The 25,858-nt window shown below is 41.7% G+C and overlaps 1 protein-coding gene across 2 annotated transcripts in view; it reads right to left on the bottom strand.

Annotated features, from left to right (window-relative positions):
* BTRC (beta-transducin repeat containing E3 ubiquitin protein ligase) overlaps positions 1–25,858 on the bottom strand; it is a 140,227-nt gene that overhangs the window by 109,860 nt on the left and 4,509 nt on the right. The window lies entirely within an intron of this gene.

The following is a 25,858-nucleotide window of genomic DNA, read 5'->3' as shown; positions in this document are numbered from 1 at the left end:
TGATAGGTTCAGCCATATTATTCTTTCCCTGGGAAAAAAAAAAAAAAAAACAGGGTTCTCACATGACCCCCTGGCAGCAAGACTCTAGACTTCCTGTGATGTCCAGTGTCCTGCTGGCTTCCAAAAGATGAAGGAGACTGTGCTCTCATTACTGGCTGCACGCCCCCTCCCGCATCAGTGGTTGAGGGGACATGCAGATGTCATTGGCCCTCCAATCTTGAATATGGGAGTGGTTATGGAGGGGCATGCAGACAGGAAGCCAGCAGGACACGGGACGTCACAGGAAATCCCAGCAGTATTACATAAACATTACCACCATAAGTACTATATGTGTGACCCTATTAGGGCCTTGTACTTACCCCGGTAAACTTTTGTAATGGTGGCCAACCCCTTTAAGTCATTTAAGTTGAGTTATTGACATGCTTTTCGAATAGCCCAACTATACAGCATTAGTAAGTCTCTGTGCTCCAGAAGTTTTGGATGGACGCTAGCTACCATTAGCATTCCCATCGGGGGGGGGTAATGGGGGGGGACTTATAACCCTTCTTCAATCTTCAGATTGCAGGACACATGTGAATGCAACTCAACCAATCCCACCCACGGGCTAGATTATTCTAAAAAAAAAAAAAATAAATAAATAAATTCTGAAAAAGAATTTAAAAAATAAGAAAACAAAAAAGAAAAAAGAAAATAAATAAGATATCTAACATTTATTGTAGTAAAAAAAAATTTTGCATAAGGAAAAAAAACTAAATCATCAAGGCAGAGAGCTTCCCCTGAGAGGTGGCAATACTGCTCAGGACCATTAGAGAGCAGCACAGTACACTTGATTGGTCAGATCTGCGAGTCAGGCTGCTCCCAGAGGTTTCAGCTTTGCTCATATACGCATATAGACACACGGCTGATGCAAATTCAATTAGTGTAGCCTGCAACCCCAGAAAACTAATTCAATTAGTGCATTGTCAAAGTCTCAGCATATCCAAGCAGATGTTTCCCCATCCCAGAATGTGATGGTGAAGGAGTAGTACCTGTGCCGAGACCTCCCCCACTTACACAGTACAAGGCGCACAATGCCTCCTTATTGTATCATCTTTATAGAATTTAGGATTTTACTTGAACTTCTGATGGTCCAGGTCTCAAATTTTGACATTTGACCGGAGATTATCCAAGTGACCTCGAGCAGAGTTTAACTTTCACCCAATCGCTGGGGGTCACACAGACAAGTAATATAAAGCAATGCTCTGATAAAACAATAAAGGAACGGGAGATGGACAGCCGAGCTCTGTGTAGTGGCTGGACCGAGGCACTGCAGTGTAGCTACCATTGAAATAAATCAGAGCCAATTTACAGTATCAAGATAATCCTTGGGGGAGTCAGTCCCCAAAATGTTCAATTTAGGATGTACATTATGGAAACATTTTCGTCACTTTGAGTAAAAAAATAAAAAAAATCCTCACTGGGGTTAAATCCACTTTTGTAAACAAATAGTTTTTTGCTTAAAAATAAAAACCACAGATACTATAATAATGTTTACAGCGTCTTTGAAGAACAATGAGTCTCCATGGTGACAGACTGATGAATCTGACTACACAGAGTTTGATTTGTAATCGTACTTAATTTTTTCACAATTACCGTATTTCTCAGACAAAAAAAAAAAAAATCAAAAAAATCCTTCGATTTTCTCAGAAATCAAAAGGTGCGCCTTATAGTCCAGTGCACCTTATATATGAACCGTACTTACAGACAACAGCTGCCTTGTACTGTCCACAGGTCTGCCACCTGCTGGTCATTCATCCTTATAATCCGGTGCGCCTTATATATGAACCTAGACGTTTTAGCATGGAATTTATTGATGGTGCACCTTATAATTCGGTGCGCCTTATAGTCCGAAAAATACTGTACTGGCCCGTTCCAGAAGGAACAGATTATTAACTGTAGACAGTGCTGTGTCGATTTGTAGGGCACTGGTTTGGCTTTTGACTAGGGTCAGGAATGGCTGTGGCAGACATGTGCCACCCACTGTATAACATCTAAATATCCTCCAGTCCCCAGAGCTACTTTAGCTCACCATGGCCCCTTACTAACCAGCAAGTGTGTAATGCCAGTGTAATGAACGCATCACAATTGCTTGTGTGTAAGGTGTTTTATAGTTTTATCATGTTTGTATGGCTGTATGAACACTCTTATACAGGCAGTCCCCGGGTTACATACAAGATAGGGTCTGGAGGTTTGTTCTTAAGTTGAATTTGTATGTAAGTCGAAACTGTATATTTTATAATGGAAGTTCTAGACAATTTTTTTTCTTTTGCCCCAGTGACAATTGGAGTTTCAAAATTTTTGGTGTAATTGGACCAAGAATTATCAATAAAGCTTCATTACAGACATCTTACAGCTGATCATTGCAGTCTGGGACTATAGTAAAGCATCCAGAGAGCTTTACCAGAGGTCACATGGGGCAGAGGGGTCCGTCTGTAACTATGGGTTGTCTGTAAGTCGGGTGTTCTTAAGTAGGGGACCGCCTGTACAAGGTTCAGGGCATATTTTGTACATAAAGTTGCCACTAAAATACTGAAGTTTGAATTACAAACGTAAAATTGCACATTTTGGGCAAAAAAAAGCCTCTGCATCTGACACAATGGTAATCACAAATGATTCCTCCCAAATCGAATACAGAATTCTGGGCATCCCTTTCTAGGTGTCGACAATCCTCAAACGCATCTGTAATCCAGGTTTTTCGGGGGAGGGGGGAGAGGGACGACACAGCAGGTGTTCATGCAATTAGAATAATTTGATATTTTAATCTGAGCGATGTAAAGATGCTTTTGTTTACAGTGAAATTCTTTTTCGGCAGCGCCTTCCTCGCGGTGTGGCGGATGGGTTTTCATTTCCACGTTCTCCAGTTTTCTCCGGTCAGCAGTTTCTGAAGAGACGGGATGAAGGCTTCCAATGTAAATAAATTGAAAGTAATTGACTCCTATAGGAATTACTAATTTTAAGCTGTTGTTGATGGGAAGGACGTGGAAAAGGGTTTTTTTTTTTTTATTTCGTTTTAAAATACTTTATTAGACAAAAAAAAAAAAAACAGTAAATGTTATCAAATAGTCTAAAGATCAGCAATCGTCCCATATAAAGCATCGGGGGTCTATAAAACTGACATCCGAGTGCACCAACTAGCCACGACTTGCCGGCATTTGCGAGTCCATAGAGAGCGCCAGTAATTTCTGCACATAAATATGTCACACGGATACGGGGAGCATCTAACTAGTCTATTTAAATCCTGCCATCTTCCAGGACTAGAATCCCCCAATAACCACATTTTTGGATTGTTTGCAAATTTCGTACTGGTAGCGTCTCCAGTATATTCGAAATAATACAATCCCCGCAGGTTTACTTAAAGTGAACCTGTCAGCAGGAATGTCATTTTTAGCTGGTGACCGGCTCCTATAGCCGATGCTATGCCGAGTTTCTAAATGCTGACAAAGGCAATTTTAATCATTTCAGTAGTTTATACAAGTTTAATTCACATTACCCGACTCCCTCCCAGCAGCATCTGCCAAGTCCCTGGGGAGGAGCAGCTCCAGCAGGTGCCAGTCTCCTCTGCTCCACAATCATCCAGCTCCCTCCCCCAGGGAGCGGGAGGGTGTGGAGGAGAGGAACAGACATGGGTTGCAAAAGCCACATGCTGGGAATGTGAATTACATTTAAAGAAAGTACTGAAATTATTCAGAATACTGACAAAGACATTGGCTATTGGGAACCTGTCATCAGCTAAAAATGACAACCCTGGTGACAGGCTTGCTCTACCACCTAAGTGCGATATGTCGAACTCAGAGCGGATGCCGTCCCGGCTCGTAATCGGAGCGGAGACAGCATCATAAAATGGTGAGAGCTCTCATCGCAGGGGTTCAAGCTGTTAAATGCCGAGGTCCGCGTGACCTCAGCATTTACCTGCCTACCAGGGGTCTCTTCCCCACGATTAACCCCTTTACCCCACTTGCACCATCTTCGGGGGGCGGCATTCGTTTCCATGGCAGCCTTGAGGTCCACCCAGGACCCCAGGGCTGTTTGCAGGCAGTGCCTGTAAGATCCCATCTATGACAGGATCTTAAAGGCACAGTGTCAGCCTATGCAGGTGCATGTGCATAGGCTGACTGACCCAATACAGTGCAAAACATCAGTAAAATAAATCAGATTTCTTGTTCATGTCCCATGGTGGAAGTTGTTTTTTTTAATAAAAAATTAACTTCAATTAAAAAAAATTATAAAAAAAAAATAGCCAAACATTAACCATTAACAAATATAATGACATATAATGTGAAAAAGGTCAACATCATAACACAATCCCCACACATATAGTATCACCGCGTCAGACCAAGACGTAGAATAAAAACAAATCATTATTGAACTCGTACGATGAACACCATAAAAACAACAACTGTTAAAAGCCCCAAAATTATGATTTTTACCTATTTTATCCCTGTGCTGTAAAAAATTACGTCCCACAAGAAACAAGCCATTAACCCGCTCCGTAGACCAATAGATAAAAAGGGTTATGCCACTTGAAGAACACAATGCAAGAATGAGAGATTTTCCCCATATTCCGTTTTACCAAATAAAAAAAAAAATAAAAATAAAAAAAATTATATATATATATAGTATGGCAGTGATTTTCAACCTTTTTTGAGCCGCGGCACACTTTTTATACTTCGAAAATCCTGGGGCGCACTACCAACCAAAATAGCACAAAATGACACTAAAACAGTCATATTATACATATACAGGCGGTCCCCTACTTAAGGACACCCGACTTACAGACAACCCATAGTTACAGACGGACCCCCCTGGCCACTGTGACCTCTGATGAAGCTCTCTGGAGGCTTTACTATAGTCCCAGACTGCAATGATCGGCTGTAAGGTGTCTGTAATGAAGCTTTATTGATAATCCTTTGTCCCATTACAGCAAAAATTTTGAAACTCCAATAGTCACTGGGACCAAAAAAAAAATTTTGTCTAGAACTTCAATTATAAAATATACAGTTCCGACTTACATACAAATTCAACTTAAGAACAAACCTCCGGACCCTATCTTGTATGTAACCCGGGGACTGCCTGTAGTTAATAATACAGATTCTAAATTTATTTTACTCACTCAGTGTGAATCCTGGGCCTGTTTCGATAAACACAAAAGGGATATCCTGGCAGGAATGGTGGAAAGACACACACGAAGCTCTTCCTCAACAGTTCTCAGTTTCTCCCTGCTTTTATTATATGGTGCTAATTATTATGTGGCTCATATACTGCAAAATATAGGGGTACAATGAGAGGTACTATGGCCATGAGGCCAGAGTACAAGTGCCAGCTCATATACTCAGCATATGAGCTGGTACTTGTAGTACTCCAGCCTCATGACTATAGTATTTCTCATTGTTATATGCAGTATACTGCCGGAGTACTAAAAGTACCAGCTCATATGCTGAGTATTCTGCCAACAGTTCATATACTCAGGCGAAAGCTCATATAGTCAGCATTATTGGTGGGCATTACCTCGGCGGTACGAGGTAACGTCCACATGTGGAGTGAGAAATTGCGTAACAAATTTTAAAATGGGTTCTCTCTTTTTATCATTTGTAAAAATTTTAGGGCCAAATGAATATACGGTAACACCATTCTAAAATTTGATCTCCATTTTTTTTTTTTAATTAATATGGAGAGTTCAAAGGGTTATAAATCTTCCTAAAAGCAGTTTTTAAATAGTTTGAAGGGTGCACTTTTGAAAAAAGAATAATTTTATATTTCAGACTCATTTGAAACTATTTAAAATAATAAACTCTGTCCTATTCATAAGCTGTCTAACATCACAAGAATAAAAGGACTTAAAAAAAATGATGAAAACATAAAGCCGAGATATAGGAAATGTTACTTCGTAACTTATTCGGGTGGTAAAACTATCAGTCTCAAAAGCAGATTTCAAATTTAGAAAATTATACAATTTAAACAAAAATGTAGCAAATTTCAATTTTTTTCATAAATAAAACGCAAAACAAACCGTGCACGTACAGTAGACCTGGAATACTCTGGCCAGGCCAAAGTGGAGGAAGCCTAGTACAGTTGTCGGGCCACCAAAGGAGGGAAAAAAAAAACCTGACAATCAGTTTGACTTTTCTCCTATCCACAATCTGATGGTTCCGAATGCTCGGACTCTCACTGATCAGAGCACATACTGAACTTGCACCTACATCAATCAGAAAGAATGGGACCCTCGTTCTTGTGATTGATGGTGTCGTTGTAGTCAAACCCCCACTGATCAGATTATTGTCTACTATCCAATGTAAGGGCTCTGGGGGGGCGTTACCAAAGCTCTGCATTTCTGTACTGTCACAGGCAGTTACAATGAGCAGTGTAGGTCTCCCAATGCTGCTAGATTATAGAGGCAGATGGAAGAAGAAAAGGGTAGGGGTGCCCATGTTCTGCCCATTGTAACAGCCTGTGAATCTGCAGCATGGAGGGGCTCTGGTAACACCCCAGAGAGTCCTTCAGTCTCATTAGCATAATTGTAAGTTTATTTTAGAAGGATGAAGGCATGGATGACAAATATAAGATTACCTTGGGCACGGTGCCTGGATCTAAGTTAGTGTCCTGGTTTAGCATGATGGTAGATTCCTTTGAACTTGACTTTTTGGTTTGAGTCTTCAAAGCTTAGCTAATGGCACATAGATATTCTGCAGCAATATTGTAGACTTTCGGATGCATGGAACCAATTTGTCAAGCATGGTCCTCATTTCTTTGCCACGTGTGGGTATATTCTTGAAATTCCATAGCAATACTGGGTGCTGCCTATTGGTCTCTCAGCTGGAAATCAATAGGAAAATGATCTGGCGCAGAGGGTTGTCCCCCAAAGAGGACATTTTGCAGGGGGGGGGGGGGGGTCTGAGACTCTGAGGAAGGTGGTAGTAACCAGAGATCAAGCAATAGGTCTAGAGCGGAAGGAGCATCTGCTTTTGGACTCACTGGGCACATGCACTGTGCCGCGATTAAAGAAGATCGTGCACCCGATTTACTGAATGTGACGCTTCCCCGAACAGGTCTGCCAGAGTTCACCAACTTCCCGATGTATGTAAGTGCATGACTTGCGACACAATTTTTACGTTAAATCCTGCGGTTTGTCCGTTTTATCATCCGACGGCCCGGTCCCCCGATTAGTGTCGCATGTGACTAAATCCGATCACGTGCAACACAATCCCCAGCCACGCGATCCCCGAAAAGTCAAAAACCCAACGGAAATGCGGCCGCAGGACCCTTAGTAAATAAGCCCCACTGTGTCACCTAACCAGTTTGAGTTGGGCAATTCTGAAGGATGTTTAACATAAACGGACATTAAACAATGTCAGTTTTCACGCTTTAAAGGGGACCTGCCATCAAGTAAAAATTTACTTTCCTAATGACGGTTTCCCTTTACCCCTAAACACAGATATAGACTTCCCATCAACCATTGCAAACACCAGGGAACTGTTGAAATGTCCATTATCGCCCGGGAGCCTGTCCTTGTACTCCAATCCACCAACTCCCTAAGCACTTTAAAACTATAACAATTTATTTTTTTTAGTTACTTTAGTTCTTTATGGATCAAATTTTTAGATTTTTTTTTATTCAATAGCCTCTTGAAAAAAAAAAAAAAAAAACTTGATATGGGTGTTTAAAAGGATCCTCCCACTCAAGTCTTCAAAGAAAGCATAAGAGACTTTACACCAATCTATTCTCTGGCAACCACTTCAGAAAACGAGACATGAAGCAGCGAGGGCAGGAGATTATTAGGAGGTCACTTTTTGTTAAGAAAGGGAAATTAAACTGTTATGATGAAAGTGGGGTTGATGTTTTTTGTTTGGTCCTTTCTTCGTATCGAGGAGCCACAGGGAACAGCAATCAGCCTGGAGATGTTCAGTGTGATAGAGGTCAGCGCCACTGGTGGAGCGGAGCATCGGAAACATGACCCGCTTTATTTATTTATTTTGGGGATTATGGTTTACAGGCTACTTTGCTCATGTACTGTGCGATTCTTAGCTAAAAGATGAAATTACAGCTCGGAATGGAGCGTTCCAAGGCATACAACCAATTTGTGTTTCGATCTCGGGAAAACAAAAGGCTTCTGAGCCCCTCGGGCTGCCATTCAAACTTGGAGAAGCTGACATTTTTAACAGCGAGAACCAGGGACACTGGCAGGAGGAATGATCTAATGCATTTCTGACTTGTCAATCAAAACATCTCACCCCTTCTGTCCTGTAACTATTTGGGGACCAACAGATTGTGTTCTCTCCGTTTTATTAACCCAAAGTCAAATAGGCTGTTGGCCACCAGGTCCACGCATCTTAATTCTAGCTTGAAGTAGCTAATGTGACAAGTAGAACTGAATTTTTATCTCAGTAATCACCCAATAAGTTGAGAATCGGAGTCGAAAGTAGACAGAGGTGTTGGAACAACGGCGGAAGTTGCTGTTCCAATAATGCCGTGACAGAACAGGGAGAATGAAACTTTAGTGCCCTGCATCCACAGGACTGTAGTGTACAATTGTTGGCACGTCCAATGATCACGGGTCCCTCATTCCTCCGCACCAAGTGATCACAGTGTGAAGATCCCTTATTATGTTTTCACTGCTTACATTTATAGTTAAAAGATTTTATTACTGAGGGATCAAAAACCTAAAATATCTTACATGAGTTGTGCCAAGTTCAACTGTTAAACCCTATCAATGGGTTCATGGGTCGGGGGACCAACTGACGGGAATTCCCACAATCACGAGAACATTCTCACTGAGTGAACAAAGCTCCAGGATGTACGCGTGTCCTACCACACCACTATGGGAGTGTTTGAAAGCGCTCAGGTATCTCCTGCACTGTCAAGTAAGTGAATGGGAGGACCACAGATACCCAAGAAGCTCCCAAAAATCCTGAATGGATCAGCAGGGCGCCTGCTCAAACTTCTACTTCATTCAATTAGAGAGAACGGGAGAAGTCCGACCTCCACTAATCAGATTATTTACCGGTGGATAAAAATCGAACTTGGTGAAACAAGTCTAATTCAGCCACATTCGTGGGTTGGAGCTGGAGTAGCTAGCAGAACCTTTGAGCTTGGAGAGCAGGGAAGAGAAGGGAGGAAGAAAACCTAGAGAAGGTTTTTGAACATTTTACAATTCCCTATAAAAATAAATTCTCAGAATTCTCAGTTACTTTAATAGATAAAGGGAAAGGTTTCTAGGTAGACCTCTCAGTGGAAGATGGATCAGACATGTTGAGATCCAATAAAACCGATTCTTATAACCCAGATCATAGAACTATTGAGAACCAAACAACCAACCACATGGGGAGAAAACTGTGAGGGGTTAGTGTATTATAAGCGGAATATAAAAGTTACTTGACTGTGTGAAACAGACTAAAGGAATCTTCTTGACAAGGACCACAACCTGAACTGCTGAACTTACGCTTTAACACAAGTTATATATAAATTCTTTACTCTCACATCGCGCTGGTAACAGCTGCTCCAGTTTTAATATATTTTCATATTATACCGAGATAGATTCGGTATCAGCTTCCAGATGGCAAAATGCTGCAACCACAAGTAAAGAATGTTGGTAATTTTGTCCGAACACCCCCGGCTCACAAGGTAAGAGGTAACTAAATATTACACTTGAAAGAGATCCTACAACGCAAGACATGCATCCAGCAGGGGGTGGGCACTGGAGATTTTGTTGTTAACCGGCATAGCGTATATCTGTCCTTGTATGGCTGATACTTTTATAGCATAACATTACTCCTTCTTATGTCAAGTTATGTCACAAGTGTACCCTGGCCGCAGACCAAGTGCCAACTTGTATCTAGACTATAGAAGACTGCATCCGTTTGACTAGAATGTACTGTATTTTTCAGACTATAAGACAAACTTCTTAGCAAGAAATAAATCAAGCTAGAAAGTGCCAGCGTTTTTCCATCCAAAGGTCAGGAGTCAGTAGGCGCCAGCGCTGCCAGTACCTCCTGTAGATCGGGGTAGAACGCTGACAAAGTGTTTCCCCCAAGAGAAGAGCCTCCGCACTGCTCTCCTCTGCATGCTTGTAGACCTAAGTGTATGTGTGAGAGGATGCTTGAAGCAGTTATAGACAATAGCGGCCGGACGGAGCAGAGCTAGAGCGGCGTGTGCACGGATGGATGGAGCGAGCAGAGAGAGCGGCATGTGCGTGGATGGATGGAGCAGAGCTACAGCGGCATGTGCGTGGATGGATGGAGCAGAGCTAGAGCGGTGTGTGCATGAATGGATGGAGCAGAGCTAGAGCGCCATGTGTGTGGATGTATGGAGCAGAGCTAGAGTGCCATGTGCATGGATGGATGGAGCAGAGCTAGAGCGGCGTGTGCATGAATGGATGGATGGAGCAGAGCTAGAGCGCCGGCTCTACAGCCGGAACAGTTGCCGGCTGTAGAGTGCACGCATGCACAGAGCAGAAACATCCCGCACTGGCCCATTCTCCCGCCAAACCTCTCCATGCCCATAGAGGTGGTGTATAGGAGGGGGGGGGGGGGGGAAATAATAAAGCAATGCCTGGTGGTTAGCTACAGACCCTGATAAAATGTCCCCCAATGGGTTAATTATAAAACATACAGGATGGGATCACTGTCCGTGAAAAATGGATGGCTGCTAGGATACAAGCCATAGCTAGCTGTAAATATAGTTAAAAACAGATCCAAAAAAAGGAAGCCAAACAGATCAAAAGTAAAATAATAATATTAGTAATAGTGATAATGAGATTTCCATATGTTTTTCACCGATTATTACCTTGTTCGTATGCAGGTTGCCTGAAGATAATAACGAATAATAATTCCTTTATTTATATAGTGCACACAGATTACGCAGCACTGCACAGAGCTTGCCAAATTGGTCCCTGTCCCCAATGTGGCTCACAATCTAACCAACCTACCAGTATGTTTTAGAGCGTGGGAGGAAACCGGAGTACCCGGAGGAAACCCACGCCACCACAGAGAGAACATACAAACTCTTTGCAGATGTTGACCCTGGGACATGAACCCAGGACCCCAGCGCTGCAAGGTTGTAATGCTAACCATTAAGCCACCGTGCTCTACTTTCTGGCTGATCTATGAATCCCATCCCTATTGACAGGTGACAAGATAATCAATGCTTTTTACTCCCCAGTCACTGATTTTTACCAATATGCGGTATAAAATAATACTAAAGCAATTAGCAATGATAAGTGACGTCCTCACTAGTATTAACAAACCTTGTCATTCAACCTAGCAATTCCCCCCCCCTCCCCCCCCTTACAAAAAAAAAAAAAAAGGCACCTGTTCCAATTAGGAATGGCAGGCTGGAAATTGGCAGCTCTTTCTTCATGTGTAAGAAGCGGCAGGAATGGTGGGTTTTACACAATCTGTTCCAAATATGAATGTATTTTGGCAGCGCACATTACAAACATCATTTGGTCTGTAATCTGCCTTTGTTTTCAGAATTCTCATTTGCTGGAGATGAACAACTTTTAGAAACCAAACTTGTTAGTATCAACCATATGTGCTGTGCAGCAGATTATGAGATGAACCACAATAAGTCAATAGAAATCAGATTTTGTCTGTACTAATGGCTGCAGATTACAACCGCTATCGACGTTACAGTAAAGTCCTGTTCGGAGACACAAGAGAAGATTTAGGACACAGGTTACCATAAAGCTGAGGCGTGCAAACTGCAGCGCAATATATTTCATTAGGTGACAATGTAACAAGAAACACAAAACAAAAGTAACACAAACTCAAAACAAGTGTTGGAACTTCTACTCGAAATCTACAAAACGGATTACTTTCCGACTACAATACACTAAAATTATGACCGGCGCCTTTATACGTCTTCCGGAAAACCAGCAGAGACTATAGCAAAAAACTCCACCAGTTCTGATCTGGTCTACAGGTTTGGAGTTTCGACTGAGTTTGCGTCCATATCCAATAGGAGGCCAAAGCCTCTTAGCGGATACGATCGCCGGAACACTAGTGGGGAGAAATTTAAAGGGAACCGGTCACCACGTTTTTCCCAAAAACATCTAGTAGCATAGAGCCCTGGTAACTATCTGACCCCCTTCTTTTAGCTAAAAATGGTTTCCCTCACATCCCCGTAAAATCAGATTAATAAACTTGTCTGGTATCTAGAGATCTAAACAGAGAGTTAAGGTGTGTGGCCTAATGTCATGTGACCAGGGAGACATCACAGGTTCTTTAGCCTTAACATCTTAACATTAGCAAACTGTACCCCATGCACATATTTGACCACATCGAAAAAAAAAAAAAAAAAATCCCGGCATGCCTGCATGAACTTCTACTCCTTTCCATGCAGGCTGCTGTGACTTCATGTGATATGATCTGCTGTGATTTCGTGAGTTATATGCTTAGCGTACTGTTTGCTAAGGTAAGAAGGCTAAAGGACCTGCAATGATGTCACCCTGGTCACATGACATTGCTGCATGCAGAGAAAGCAAGAGGAGGAACCACGTCCACCTTGACTCGCGATCCAAGGATGTCTATACCAAGTAAAATTATAAAGCTGAATATACAGTATGTGCATTTTTAGCTAAAAGAAGGTGTCAGTTAGTTACTGGGACTCTATGGGAACCTGCCATTAGCTGTAAATGTGAAAAATGAGACTGGTTCCCCCCTAAGAGTGGTGCTCAAAATGTCTTAATTAATTTCCCCCAGAGTGTCGCCTATGAACATCCCCATAGACTGTATTACACAACAAAGCTGGTTTTACGCCAAAATCAGCAACTATTTAAAAATATTGCACATTGTGCATCATACTCACATCTGGATACCAGTGAAAAATGGGGGGAAAAAAAAAAAATATTTATATATATATATATCCTATACAAGTCTCTGCCAGAACTCCACTGCCCCTTTTAACCATCAATCTGAAATGAGACACATGAAATAACTTCCGCAGATATTTGCGTGGTTTTCCATGACCAGTTCCCTCCTGGTTGTAGATTTCACATCTAATTTGTTGATTTATTCCCCATTAACCCTAAGAACATATATTCCAATCAAAATAATAAAACGCCGCGTGGACGTCTCTCCATTATGTAATGTGCATGTTGGTTAATATGTTATGTAATATCTTTCTTGTGCTGTAATCTTATAGAGCGCAGGGTACAAGGCTGGTGCTATATAAATCAACACTCTCCAATGGAATGTCTCCAGTCACAAGACGGCAATGGAAAAAAAAAAAAAAAAAATTGGGAACCTCTAAATGTTTAAACTAAAGGAGAGGAAAAAAAATAACGCAACCAAAGAAGAAGTAGTAAAACTGTCAGTATTACCCTCAAGAAGAATATATTGACAGCTGAAAATCTCAGTCCTTAATGCAGCTGCGCTTGCCATTAAAGCCTTCATCCTGCCTTATATCCAGGCCAGCAAACTCTATATCACAAATATAGAATATATAAGTGACCAAGCTGAACGGGATACCCAGGCCAGCTGCCGAGAGCTAATTCTGTCACTTGCACCCACTCTTCGCGACCCTCTTTCATCAGGTCCAAATGGTATAGTTCAGGTTGCAGCGAGCGTCAGATTGGCCAAGAGTCTCCGCTTTCCCTCGTAATTTAAACATTGGAGGAATTTTATTCACGCCGCGTATGAAATCTTACCGCCGCAAAGGACCATAAAAGGCTAATGGACGAGATTGTGTATAGCAGCCAAAACCGACTCGTTCAATATGAACGTAGACTTGGAAGATCTGAAACAAAACACTTTGATTCGGAGCCAAACGGGAGTACAAAGGGTGATCTTTGTTAAGTGACACCTGGAGGGGCGCCAAATCAGGAACTTAACTAAAGCAACGGCCCAAATATTACATGACAGTTCCCATCATTCCCAACTCTGCGCCAAACAAGGAATTAAATATTGCACATGACGTCTTGCCTCATGTTAACCAAATTCTTGGTTATGTAGAAGAAAAAAAAAGTGTGAATCCTCTGAATACTCCACATTCCTACGCACAGTTTCCAAAAAACGTGGCACAAGCATAATCGCTCCACCATAACTATTGGTTGCGTTCAGATACAAGACTTGGGGGTGGTGGGGGAATTATCATGGCTTAAACTTATGAGCCGCAATTTACTCTGTGCCTGGAATTGCGTCTTCTCCGCCCTCTATGCCAGTTGAGACGCAGGCTAGGGCCCAATTGTACGCGAGGTCAGCCCTACCCTACAAGTGCCCTGGTGGTGCTGCGTACGTATGACAGATTTATCAGGAAACCAGAGCCATTATATTATATAAGGGGTGGAGCTACCATCATATAAACCCCCAAGATTGTCCTCAATCGTTACCGAGAGGATTCTCCTTTGTGAAGAACATCTAAATATGTCACTACTATCTATCCCATTGCTGCCCCGATTACTTCTATGATGCATAATTATTTATCCCTTCAGTAAACCATTTCTCATTTTTTATGGAGGCCTTAAAAATTACAATATACTTAGGTTCCAACACATTTCTGGGTTGCCTCATTATCATCTATAAAATGAGGCTCTTCCGGGGGTAAAAGGAATCGCTTCGGCCTCAGACTGCGGTATGTCAAAAATACCATCCAATGGTCAAAGGAAGACACTGGTTCTGCCCAAGTTGTCAGTGACTGAACCCCAATTTTTTTTTTCCAAGAAACATAGAAGGTGAGATAAAACCTTAACTATAACGTGAATTCAGCCCACTCATCTAGCAGGGGTATAGTTAAACGTCTCCGTAACTAGACCCTTTCAGCACTTACAACCTCTTGTGTGCACATGTTGTGTAGTTTACGCACTAGGAACATGTGAGATGCTGTGAACAAGCAGAAGGGGGTCACCTAACATAAGGGAGATGGCACTTATACGTCTTAACATCATGTCTGCTCAAGTCTACAACAGGTGCAGGCTCCAAGTACATGAGGGTCCTGGCAAGTGACCAAGAGGGTAGCAAAACTGAACTTTAACAGGAACCTGGTCAAAACGATCACTTCAGATTCCAGCCAAGGACTTCTGGTCTACTAATGTGTTACTAGGGAGTCACTTAGACCTGTTTATACAACATCTCAATGACCACATCATCTAGTGACATGAAAACCTCTAAAAGGACAAGTGCTTGAAAACATGAACCCAAATATGAGCTACCGTGAGAGGGTCAACACCCGGCTAGTGTCAACGTGAACTCAGCATTTACTAGGCAGAGAAAAAGTATAGGACAAATCTAATCTGATCCAAGATGCCTCCAAAACCAATAACAGTTCTATGTGAAATCTATTAACAACCTCAGTAGGGACTCTATAAGCAGACACCCGGCTCCCCACTTAACTACAGTTTAGCACTATGGAGGGGGTTGTAAGCAGACCCCCAAGCTGCATAGGGGACTGAAATCATTGTTTACACATACTTGCCCCACTATGGCTTCCAATTCGCCCAAAGCTGCAGCATTGTACTTGTAGTTACACTTACCCTGTACCGCTACCCAGGGTCGGATTATGGGGTAGGTTCCCGGCCCCCACTATTTTGCCCTTTAAGGTGCCCTCACCAAATGTGGGCAATTCGGGCGGTTGCACAGTTACCTGAATCGCCAATTATACGTTCAGGCTCCAGCTCTCCGATTCTATGATCCAGGGGAATAGTTCCGGTGACAGAGCAGGGAACAATATGTTTAGTGTCCTGGCACAGGGGAAGGCAAGTACAATGCAATTATTTTATTCCTGTACAGAAATGTATCATGTATGTATCAATCATCTATCTCTTCATCTTCTGGGACACCATGATAACTCTCAAGCTTGAATTTCATTGTGAACTTCGTGACCATTACCTTTATAATCATAGGACCTCATGTTTAGCAAGGCCTATAACTTAAATGAGCCAGCTTGTCCATGTATCTGCTTGTAGTCATTGGGGGAGATCTATCAGAAGTGGTAAAACTGTTCTAGTTTTATAAAAGCTTTGTGAACATAAAAGCTGAGCTCTGATTGGTTGCCATGAGCAACTATAACAGTCCTGCTCTCAGACACTTCTGATAGATCTCCCTTGGCAGCTCCCTCTTCCATGCAGCTTCCTCTTTAATGTGGCTCCAAGTTCAAACTGCAACGTGGAACCTAGAACGACAGTTCTGGTGTCACAGTCACATAGATATCCATAGTTGGGTTATATTCATATTGCGTTTGGTGCATACCATCAGTGTAAATGCCAAAAAAGTTATGGTTCCGAGTATATCCATAGACAAGAACTGGAAAGTGGAGGCATTTGTTTTGCCTCCTTCTAAACAGTATGTTTCACGCACTATGGGGAACATCCTGCTCAGTATACGCACAGCAAAAGACATTGGAGCCTCTTGGGCACAGATGCAAAATATTGCATCCACCCACAGCCTCCGCTGAGCACATGCAAGGCCATCACTGTCCATATATTACATCACAGGGCAAAACAACTCGAACATTAGTAGCAGCCAGTGATTTGGGGGCAGGAGAAGGACAACATATACAACTGTATGTGCATACAGAGGGAACTTCTTAGTCCTCCATTGGAGATCCCTGGCCAGACACCTACTCTCTGGGGCAGGGGTAACACCCCAGCATTATTGCAAATGTGTGTGCTACCATGGCTTTATTTGCTTAAAGCTGCAGAACAATGAGTGAGGCAAGTACATACAAAATATATATATATATATATATATATATATATATATATTTTATATATTTTTTTTTTATATGCACACATACAAAACGATCATACTAAACCACGATCCATAAGGACCTATGCATGGTTTAGTGTCCCAAATCGCTCCTGACAGGTTCCCTTTAAAGTTACAGTCCGGAGTGGTTGAGTGGTACATACATGTACAGTTGGGAGAATAAACGAACAGTGGAGATCTCTGCTTCTCTAACTCCTAGAACCACAATCCTTGTGTGATGTTAAAGGAAAGATTCTCCTCTCTAGGTATCACCGTTCAGAAGATACAACCAGGGCTTATATTTCATCTCTACTCTGATGAGGCAGAAAAATCACGCCATGGCTAAGTTTTGGTGTAGGCCTTACATTTGGAGAAACATTGTACTTACAGGACTGGTGACGTCTCTCTGGACTAATCACAAAAAGTGCATTATAAATTTATTACATTTTGTTTGCATTACTTTTGAAGAACTGACATTAACCATCCACAAATCCTAGCTCTCTGCTCAGCCAGCGAGACATAAAGCACCCATCCGCCATGACCCCTGTGCCCGCACAGAGCAAGCGGCGAAAACTCAAAGCTCCTGGCAAACCAGAACTGACAAGCTCTCCGGCCTCCGCTGCCGAGGCCACAACTGTCATCAGTGATAGGACACCCAGCGATGGACTGCGCCCGCTACGTGATTAACTCCGACATGAACCGTGTTATTAGCATTACAGAGAAGACACCACATAAGCCGCGTGTCGTCACATAACCTCCTAGATCCACCAGGGCTTGTTATACACTTCTATTATTACCAGCAAACATAGTGTCCAGCCTCGCTATGACAGCAATGGACGGCAGCCCAGGAATGAGCATGACGTGAATAATATGGTCACAGTGTACTAGGAAACATGCACAACAGCGCCAGAAACACAGATCCAGCAACGTAGGCTTAGACTTAGCAACACATGGTCAATGCTTAAAGGAAGACGCAGGAAAGAGAGAGGTTTAAAGGGAACCCGTCATCTGAAATTGGCCTAATAAACAACTAGCAGTACATTGTCAAGATAAGGTTCTAGATGAAGTTTCTGTCATGGTCTAGTGTGTTGGCATCATCCAGAAAAATCTACATTGACGTGAGATGTGGATTGGTTATATGAAGGCAAGGAGGCGGAGAGTTGAACATTGAAGTCAAGCTCTCCCTGCCTTAAAATGCCCCTTCACAGTAATTGGATGTTCTTAAAAAAAAAAATGTTCCTGTGTGAAGATAATTTCTCATAAATGTAGTTATTCTGTCCCTTAGAAACGAGATAGCTTCCTCAGATACGACCACCTCACACTCTGACAGCGGTGGCCAGACTTGCGCTATAGAGTCCTGCCGGACCCCCAGGGTTCAGCAATCATTACCACATGGTGGCTGTAGGACATGCAGTAACTCCCGGACATTTTATATACAATAGCCTTTTGTTTCTTTGTGCACTCAATCCAGCAGAGGTGGCCATATCCGAAGAAGATATCTCGTTTCTAAGGGACAACATGACTACATTAATGAGAAATTATCTTCACACAGGAACATTTTTTTTAATAACATCCAATTGAAAAAATGTTTATATATGGCAGAATAATGAAACTGGAAGTAAGTGCCCAGATGAGAATACCCCTTTAAGTCCGATGCACAAAGTCAATCACATGGGAGGAGGAGCTCAGAGGCAGGAAGAGCTTGACTTAGATGTATAAATCAAGTAGGCAGAGAGTTTAACATTTAACTTCAAAGTTGATTTTCTGGATGATGCCACCAAGCTGATCTAGAAGCCGTTTAACTGCTTGACAACATGCTGGTAGTGGTTTATTAGGCCAGTGTCTGAGGACAGGTTCCCTTTAAAGACCCCCCCACCCCTCTGCTCTATGAATCAATGCATGTCTATAGGTGGCCATAGACTTCTGTGCCACAAAAGGAAGACTGCACATGTACTAAACTACTGTTCCTGATGCAGTACCCCATAGTAATGATAGTGCAGTGCTCCCATAAATTACAACCAGATCTAGAACCCCATGATAGTAACAGACATACTACTCAGTACCCCATAATAGTTATTGCCATAATGCTCCCATCAGAGGTAGCTAAATACACTGATCCATGTTATCCCTGGCCTCTTTCTTTCAAATCAACTTTCAAATTATACTAATGAGCTGAATGGATCAAGGGATTACCAGAGCCCTTGGGTGCGGCAGCTTCAAGGCTGTTAGACTACTTCAAGCAGAGGGAGGCGGAGGCAATCTCACAAAGTGGTTTGGGGGTTGGATGGGGAATTGCTCCTGCACAGGATAACAACCTGTGAAGTTACAGTATGGAAAGGCTCTGGTAACACATCCCTCAGAGCCCTTTAGGCTCATTAGCCCGATCTTAAAGAGTTGATTTTAGAAGTAAGGAGGCCACGGATAACAAATATTAGATTACCACATCATGGTTTATCAAGATGGATTTTGATGGTAGATTTCCTCTTAAGCGATAGACCAGTATCCAGAGCACATAACTGGGGCCTCCGTAAAACAAAAACAGTGCCCAAAAACAGTATGTCCATATTGTCATGATAAAAAAAAAAATTAGCATTCAAACATGTGGCTCCTGTACCTTTGGCTGAAGGTTATGCTGTGAATTTTCTCCAAATTTGCAGCAGATTTCCCCCCAAACGTCCCAAGAACGTGACATACAATTACATTTACAAACATAAACTGACACGGCAGAAACTGCACAGATTATCTGTTGACAACACCTTATATAGCTGCCTCAGTGTCACAATAGGACAAGGACAGCCCCTATTGTGCCAGCACCAATGCCCAATGGGTGCCAGCTAAAGGTTATAAACCTTATGTGATCTGTAGGTCAAAATCAGAAGTGGCTCGTCCACATGGGATGATATAATAAAGGTTCATTAAGAAAACTTTAGGATCTGACAGATCCGTCACAAGTCTGGAAACATCCTGCTTTCTAATATAATAAACTATACAAAGCGACAAAGATGAAGGAAGTGGTAAATAAAAGGTGCAGGATCATATTCCATGCTGGAGGAACGCATAGGCTGGAAGGGACAAAGGCGTCCGTTAAAAGAAAAAAAAAAAATTTCTTGGATTTACGGGATACAAGATCACAGATATCCACCCATCAAACTAAAATAATATCTTAAAACTGGTATTATATCATGAAAGAGCGGGAGCGTGTAGTGTAAGGAAGTCACCAGGACACAAGTGATGTCAGGCTGTGATTTTATCATTCTTATTTATTTGTACATTTTATCCTTTTTTTTCCCCACTCCCCCTGCTCTATAACATTCTGCCTGCAGATGGAACACTATATTCAATCACCTCAGCTCCTCCTGCTCTATAACATGCTGCCTGCAGATGGGACACTATATACAATATGCTCGGCTCCTCCTGCTCTATAACATGCTGCTTGCAGATGGTACACTATATACAATATGCTCGGCTCCTCCTGCTCTATAACATGCTGCTTGCAGATGGTACACTATATTAAATATGCTCGGCTCCTCCTGCTCTATAACATGCTATCCTCCTTTGTTACCTATTAAAGAGGCATACAGGCAGTCCCCAACTTAAGGACACCAGACTAACAGACGACCCCAAGTTACAGACAGACCTCTCTGCTCCGTGTGACCTTTGGGGAAGCTCCCTGGATGTTATTTTAGTTCTATGCTGCAATGATCAGCTGTAAGGTGTCTGTAGGGAAGTTTTATCGATAATCCCTGGTCCCATTACAGCACAAAAAAATATATATTTTTGTTTGGTGCTACAATTATGAAATATACAGTTCTGACATTTACAGATTCAACCAAGAACAAACTTACAGAAGTAACCCAGGGACTGCCTGGACTTATAGGAGGGGTCACTTATTAAGGGAAATCTACCACCAGGATAAAAGACTGTATGTAAATGAGCCTTAGGGGCCCCAGGCACCATTAACACCTATGGAGCCTGTATCCCCTAAGGCTCATTTGCATACAGGCTTTCATCCTGGTAGTAGATGCCCTTTAAAGAGCTATATGGTTTATTGGAGCCGTGTTTGGAACATTCCATCAAAGTCAATGGAACCTCCAAGAATAACTGAGGTTCCTGTGTTGAAGGATCATCATCCAAGGCACCAAATATGTGTTGCCTCGATCACAGACCAACAGAAAAATAGGACAAAAAATCTGAATGTGAAACATTTAACATTAACTCATGAAACGAACATAAACAGGGCCACGATGAGGTTTGCTCCGAACGTGCTACATTAAAGCTCCATTGTGAAGAATGCAGTAACCCAATGCCCTGGTTAAAGGAAATGGGGTGCAGCTGTTCTCCCTAAAAATCAAATTCCAATGAGAAATGGATTAGACAATCGAGCGTGCCCCTCCAGTGCCCCATTCACGGTCTGGCGACAGTTGTCCTACCACTTGTAACAAACAAAAGACGCTCCTGTTATCACCTATAAAGCTATAGAGCTAAGGCCCTTAAAATTGTTGCACTGCTGTTCTCCATGTGTTACGCTAGTCTTTGCTAGTACGTATTTAAAAAAAAAAAAAAAAATAATAAAAGCAAATAAACCCCAAACAACCAAAAGGGAAAAATAATGAATTAAAGATTTATGAATATAATATAATAACTAAAAACTACAAACCCTCCACATAAAAACATTGTGAACATTATCAGAACTTTTCCACTTATAAAATCTCTTATGAATCTGTCTTCATGAATCAAAAGTGACAGGACTTACAGGCTACTGGAGCTAAACAGCAAGTTTCTATATCATCCCTAATGCTTTGTTCACATCAATATCGCTCAGTACTGCTCTATACTGAGCTGCTGGTCTTACCCATGGGGTTGTGCAGTGTATGGACACACAATAGCAGCTATAGGTATGTACATATTATTTGGACGTTGAATCACTTGCCTGGAATACTTCCCGTAATTTTTTTTATTTATTTTTGATATTATGTGAATAGTTTTCCTTCCATTCCGCATATTTTATAACGGTATGTTTTGTCTACATTTAGGACTTGTTCCACTCTCTTTTGTTCTAGATCTAACTTGATAAAGGTTTGGATGACCGAAACGTGTACCGTATTTTGATCTGTTGTGTAAACCTTTGGTTACATTTACTTTATGGTGCAGGCATATTATTATAACATGTCTGAAAAAACATGTGTGTGTCGTGTTTTCATACTACAAACACAATATCCGCTAGTCTCCACTACTCCCATCAGACCACAAACAACAGCTCCATTGTGTTCGATCATGGCATGACAAGCTTAAAGGGGTATTCCAGGAATCAGCACAATTCATATACAAGTGGGCACTCAAAATATAAGCTAATATGTAATTAGTTGTTATTTAAAATTTTGCTCCCCTTAGCAGAAAATGCTGATGACATACACTGTAATGTAGAATTAAAATGCTACCGGCCCTTTAATCAGTCCGTTAATTTCCTCCACGCGGTCCGTTGCAGGACAGAAGATGGCTGCTGGTCACATGTCCACATCACATGTCCTGTACCTGCCTGGGCAGTGTCATGTGACCACCACTAAGTTAGGCTGTAGTCGGTTGGTTGCAGTGCATCCAGTATGACCAGTGTTGTGATAATAGCAGTTACACATCATTACTACGGTAACAGAGCAAGAAAACCTGTTCTATCATCACTGGGAGCAGAGCATAAGAGGCAGGAGGAGGAGTTACTGAGAACTAAAGGATCATGGAACTTGTAGTTTCCAGTGGCGGCCATCTTAGTGATAACTCCACCTACTTTAGAGAGGCCATACATTTTGTAAATCATAAAATCAAATTATTTAAGCTCCGTTTTGTGACTAATGACATTGAGTATTGTTGTATTCATTTATTTATATCATCATGGGTTTTTGTGTCAGACGTTCACATTCCCGGAATACCCCTTTAATGAAGACCGCTCCAAGTTCCCTAGAAGAGGACTATAAGTAAATTAGGTAAATTTAGTTTAATATTAACGGTTTATTTCCTTTAATGAAGCATTAAAGGACACCTGTCATCAGGTCTGTGTCACTTGTCCTGTCACCTCTACCTGTTGGAGCAGCTCACAAGGATCCCATCCCAGCCTTTATCTAGTTATTTCATACATTATTCATTGTAAAATCATCTATTCTTTATTATGTAAATGAGGCTGGTCACATGGTCAGAGGCAGTGATGTCACCCCTGTTACCCCCCCTTCCCCCTCTCCTCCCCCTGCTTATGTCTGTGTGTAATGTATAGTAAAGCATGGCTAGTGTGTGCTGCATCTGCTGACATGCTGCATCCTCCTAATATACAGGTGAGAGACACAGACATCAGCTACACATGAATCTGACATGTTCTGCTGTAACATGGCTGCCTGGAGCTGCTGTATCTCTCCTATACACACACACATGCACACACACAGGCTGCAGGGGGCGTGGCCACCAGCACCAGGAAGCACATCATTATACAGCCTCACATCATTATACAGGCAGTCAGTCAAGCACTGGGGGTGTGGCTGTGCCTCCCACTCATGAATAGAGTGGACAGCTTGAATATGCTAATGCTTCATTGGACATTTCACAGGTCATTTGCATACAGCTTTAGGACCTCATTGCTCAGGTTTACAGGCATGTAGAGGGACAATGAAGGGATAGAGGCAATGCTCTCTAATGGCAGTTTATGAAAATATATTTAGTTTAGGGGGGTTATTTTGCATGACGGGTTCTCTTTAAGGGTTATGGGGGGGGGGGGGAATACCAGAGCCCCTCTATGCTGTAGCTTCCCAGGAACTATACAACGGGTCAGCATAATGCCAATGTCGGGCTGTGATATCACAGCCCAGACCCAGCACTAACACCCAGGATCGGAAAATCTTACCGGGGGATCCGATCCCTCCTGCCGCAGCCCCGGGTCGACTAGTGCCCCGACGCCGTCGGCTTCTCTCCCCGTCGGGTTCTGCCTCCTGGCAGGAGCCGGCTGTATACAAGTGTATTGCAGTGTAAAGGCTTCAACAAGTGATCGAATGAACGCTTGTTCAAGCCAAAAAGATGAAAAATGTAGAAAAGTAAAAAAAATAAAATAAAATTTAAGTCATTTTATAACAATATTTAAATAAATGAAATGAAAGTCCCATAATCTCCCCAGTTACACAAAAAATGCAAATAAAGTATATAAAACACAAAAAAAAAGTAGATATTTGGTATCACCGCGTCCGCATTAATATGTACAATAAATCTAAATCAATATTGAACCTGCTCAGTGAACGACGTAAAAAAAAAAAAAAAAAAAAAACGCACGCGATTTTCTTCCAATATTGGTTTTGTTCAGTAACATTGAGCAAAGATAAGAAAAACTATGTAATTGAGGTATCACCGCAATCGTAGTGAGCCAGAGAATACAAAGAATACAATTAAAATATTATTTTTACGTTACGGTGAGCGGGGGGGGGGGGGGGGGGGATTCTAAAAATCCTAAATAAAAATTGATGATTTCGTTTGTCTCGCCCTTGAAATAGTTAATAAAATCTCATGAATAAGCTTTAGACCCCCAAAATGAATTATCTATACATTGTATCTCATCCCGTAAATAATAAGCTCTCATATGTTCGCATTACCAAAAAAAATTTAATTTATAGCTTGTACAATGTGACAATACAAATCTGCTGTGAATAATGATGCTTTCATTCTATACCCGGCCGTGCGCCCATACAGCAGTTTACCACCACATATGGGGTATCAGTACACTCGGGAGGAATTGGGCATCAGCAGAGCGTTTCATCATTTAATTTATTATGAAACTGTCAGTTTTTGCCCATAAGGAATTCATTTTCCAAAAAAATTCAAAAGTTGCTAAATCGCAGGTCCATATTGTTTTTACCCATGTAAAACACTTAAAGGATTAATACTTATAGAAGTTGTTTTACATACGTTGGGGGTGAAGTTTTTATAGTGGGGTAATTTATGGGGTTTTACTATTATTTAGGCCTCTCAAAGTCACCTGAAAGCTGAGTTGTCCCTCAAAATGTGAGTTTTGGGGATTTTCATGAAAATAAGAAAAATCGCACCTAAAGTTCTGCGCCTCATAACATCCTAGAAAAATGACAGGACGCATAAAATATCATCCCAACATAAAGCAGACATTCTGTAAATATTAATTATCAAACTTTTTGGGTAGTTTTACTTCCTGTCTGGAAAGCAGAACATTTAAAACTGTAAAAATTCTTCATTTTCCAAAACTTTTGCCAAATTTTCACTTTTTTTCAGACCGAAACGCAAAACTTATCACTTAAATTTTATAACTAACATGAAGTACAATGTATCACGAGAAAACATTCTCAAAATCACCAGGATATGTTAAAGCGTTCCGAAGTTATAACCAATTATCGTGAGACATGTCAGATTTGAAAAATGGAGTCTGGTCATTGAGCTGAAAACTAGTGTCGGTGTTAAGGGGTTAAAGGATCACATGATTTTGTTTCCCCAACAAATAACCCGCAAATCGGAAAAGCATATGAACAACACCTGTATGGCATCCAAATTTTTACTTTACTATACACTTCTACGACAAGGTGTGAGCTGCAAACGCTGACAGCAATAGGACCTCTGAGATATTTACACCGGATCAAAAAGGATCTGTGAAAGACGCAATCTTTTACATGAGGCCATTGAAATTAATGCGTCTATGTGACATCAGGTAAAGAAAATTCCTAAAAAATTTTTTATTTTACTGTGCATGTAACCATAGTAAAATATATCCTCACTACATAATGTATACAGAGTTTTTGGTTAAAGGGTGTGTTTTTTTTCCAATCCCAAAATTCAGTTTGCACCTGGCGCTTTTCCTCACAGGCTTCCATAGAAAACAATACGATATAAAAAGGTGCCAAATAAAAACTTTGTGAAGGAGACGTAAAGCAGCTGGACTCCCTCCAATAAGCTTCAGCCAGCGGCTCTGTACTGGAGACATGGTGTCAGAATACATAAATTATCTACAAAAGGCTTATTAACAATTAATACCTCAGACTTGGCAGCATTAGCACTTCCTATCTAATACACACAACTAGGGTCAACCTCAGGCGCAGCTCGTGGGCCATATCCTGTGGTCAGGCGTCAATCATCGCTATGACCCTGAATTATGGTTAAAG

Source organism: Engystomops pustulosus, chromosome 11, assembly GCF_040894005.1.
Source record: "Engystomops pustulosus chromosome 11, aEngPut4.maternal, whole genome shotgun sequence".
Taxonomy (NCBI): Eukaryota; Metazoa; Chordata; class Amphibia; order Anura; family Leptodactylidae; genus Engystomops; species Engystomops pustulosus.
The sequence above is the reverse complement of the archived record's forward strand: the minus strand, read 5'-3'. Positions and strand labels throughout refer to the sequence as shown.